The 2915-nt window shown below is 45.1% G+C and overlaps 1 protein-coding gene across 1 annotated transcript in view; it reads left to right on the top strand.

Moving 5' to 3' along the window:
• The window catches only part of LOC103600373 (threonylcarbamoyladenosine tRNA methylthiotransferase-like), a 151403-nt gene extending 149961 nt beyond the window's left edge, over positions 1–1442 (top strand). Inside the window, exon 6 of the mRNA XM_008584636.1 lies at positions 1405–1442. The gene's annotated coding sequence lies outside the window, so the exon portion shown is untranslated. The remainder of the gene's footprint in view (positions 1–1404) is intronic.
• The last annotated feature ends 1473 nt before the right edge of the window (positions 1443–2915 follow it).

Here is a 2915-nt window from a genome sequence, read left to right as displayed (position 1 = left end):
CCCCCCCCCCCCCCCCCCCCCCCCCCCCCCCGGCAGGTTATGCCATAGTAAATCTAACACAAGCTATTGAGGCTGCACAACTCCCAAAGGAGGTTGGGGTTATACACTTCAGAGGACACCAAACCTCCAACGACCCCACAGCCCAGGGAAACAAACTGGCAGATCTAACCACAAAATAGGCTGCTCAATCACCAGCCCCGACTCTTCCTCTCCTGCTCAGGTCCTTCTCATGGCCCCTAAGCCCTTATCCCAATACACGCTCCAAGAAATACAACACCTTCAACAGTTGTGGGCACAGAGAAAGGACAACTGGTATACTCTCTCCAGCTGCTATGTTCTCCCTACTACACAGGCTGAGCAAATCCTTTCAGATTTCCATAATTCAGTTCATATAGGCTATGAACTCCTACTACGCCTTCTTCAGCCCTTATATTACTCTCCCACAAAGCACACGCTATCTTCTAACATTAGTAGATACCTTTTCAGGTTGGGTTGAGGCTTTTCCCTGCACTTCAGAGGATGCTACAGCAGTAACACACGTTCTCACCTCAGAAATCATCCCTCATATTGGCCTCCCCACCAGTCACTCACTCGCCTACTGGCTGCCACCTGCAAGCCCCACAGGCCTCAGCCCCTTTGAGCTTATGTATGGCAGACCCTTCACTCTCACACCTCTCCCTTCCAGCTTATCACCTCAGCAGTGGGGCCTGCTCACACTCTGCCTCACTAACACCAAACACTACCACTCACTTACCCCTCCTCATCCATGCCCTAAAACCAGAATATATTTCCTTTGTAAAACTATGTTATCCTGTTGCCTGCCCCCAACTCGATTTTTTGCATATTCATTTGGCTCACCCCTGACATCACCGTCCAGACGGAGGGGACAGGGACTAACTTTGGCCCCTCCCTCTCAGGAAGTGCCCCCACTCCCGTAGGGCACTAATTGTACCTTCTAATTGGGGCAGGGATCTTTCCTGCAACTGGGACTGGCATAGCGGACCTTCCTACTGCCTCTCAATTCTATCAGAAACTCTCAGAAGAACTAAGTATAAATAACATCTCTTCCCTCCAGCGACAGGTCACCTCACTCATGACACTCACTTTACAGAACTGTCAGGCCCTTTACTTCCTTACAGCTGAGAAGGAAGGTACCTGCCTCTTCTTGGGGGAGGAATGCTGTTACTATGTAAATGAGTCTGGGGTGATCCAAAACAACTTAAACCATTTAAAGGCAAGCATTGATTGTGATGCAAAGGGTTACAAAACACGAATACACCTGGGGGGTGGCCCCAGTCACTGAACCCTTGGATGCCTTGGCTTATGCCCCTACTAGGACCCCTAACTGTGCCTCATCCTACTTTTTGTCCCTGTCTCTTTTGATGTTTCTCTAATTTCTTACAGGAATGCATGCAAACATTCACCAACCAAAAGGTCGCCAAATTGTTCCTGTGAGGAGGATATCAGCCCCTCAGCGACCCTTCCCTGAAAGAATACAGCCTCCCCACATGAAACCAGTACCCCACCGCCTAATTGTTTTGGCCACCAATATAAATCTTTTATTTTTNTTTCCTATACTTAAAAGTCAGGAATGATGGATTTTGGACGTGACTGGGGCCATTGTGCACATAATAAGCACTAGCACAAAATAGCCGCTGGCCTTGTCTTCCACTCCAGCACCAAGCCCCGCTCCGCTTCCCTTTACCAGAAGCCTCCTGACTTAAACAGAAACAACTTTCCGGCTTCCACATTGGCGCAGTTCTCCACCCAGTTACATCAACCTGATGGTCCCTCCCCGCAATACATTTCATGCCCAAGAGCTAATATAAACTCTCACAATCCCATTGTTGCTGCTGTCCCCCATTTTCAGGGCAGCCCTGGGCTGCCTGCCACTCTGAGCACAGCCTGGCAGATTTTCTTCCTTTAATAAAGCTTGAACAGTACCCAGCATCTCGGCTCACTTTCTTTCAAATTATGAAGGTCTTTTTTACTATACCTCCCAACATAGTATGATTTTTATCATTTGCTTTTTGGATTTGATCTTCTTTTCTAAGAGTTTTTCTAAAATCTTCCCACTAAGCCCATGTCCATTTTTGCAATGACAAGAGCTGTTTCAGCTGCATTTTAAGAACTGCATTTAATGAAAAGATTATCAATAGATAAAATTCCAAGGCCAGCCTTAGGATTGGCCCATCAATGGCATTGGGATAAATGAGGATTTAGATGATGAGAAATCTAAATTTCTACTGCAGCCTTTCTATCTGGCTCATGTTGGAACTTCTCAGAGTGTTTGAGTAAGCATATACACCCCAGGTCACCAACAAAGGCGCAACCCCTGGGAAAGCATCATATTGTCACAGTCTGACCCCAAAGTGAATCTAGGGGAAAATAACCATGCAAAAAAATGGACACATTTATGACATTAAATAAAAATTAGGTTTAGGAGGGAAGAGAAACACAGTAAAATTATTCTACAGGAAGTCGTACAAGTCAGACAAGGATATTAGTGAGATTTAGTAATAGATGGAATGCAGTCCTCTACATCTTTGATGTGGAATTATCACTTAACATAGCCATGTCTTGAGCCAGTGGTTTTGGTAAGTACAGGGGTAGGGCACCTATTTTTCAAACATTTTTTCTTTGGCTGACTTTATGTCAATACGTTCTCTACACATTGGACTTTGAAGAGGCAGGGCTTCTTTGCACTGGGAAGGAATTTATGCTGACAGTTTTGCCACATTTTCTCCACCATCTGACAGATATAATTATTAAGTGGGGTCATGGTCAATAATAACCTATAATGTATTAAAACTCAGTCTGATCCTGTGGATTTAATTTAATCAAATCTCAACACAAGTTTTTCCTTACTAAGGACTCTATACCCGAGTTAATATAATCACATAAAAAGTCTCCCT

The sequence above is a fragment of the Galeopterus variegatus genome, unplaced genomic scaffold (genome assembly GCF_000696425.1).
Source record: "Galeopterus variegatus unplaced genomic scaffold, G_variegatus-3.0.2 Scaffold3323, whole genome shotgun sequence".
NCBI lineage: Eukaryota > Metazoa > Chordata > Mammalia > Dermoptera > Cynocephalidae > Galeopterus > Galeopterus variegatus.
This window is presented reverse-complemented; position numbering and strand designations above follow the sequence as displayed.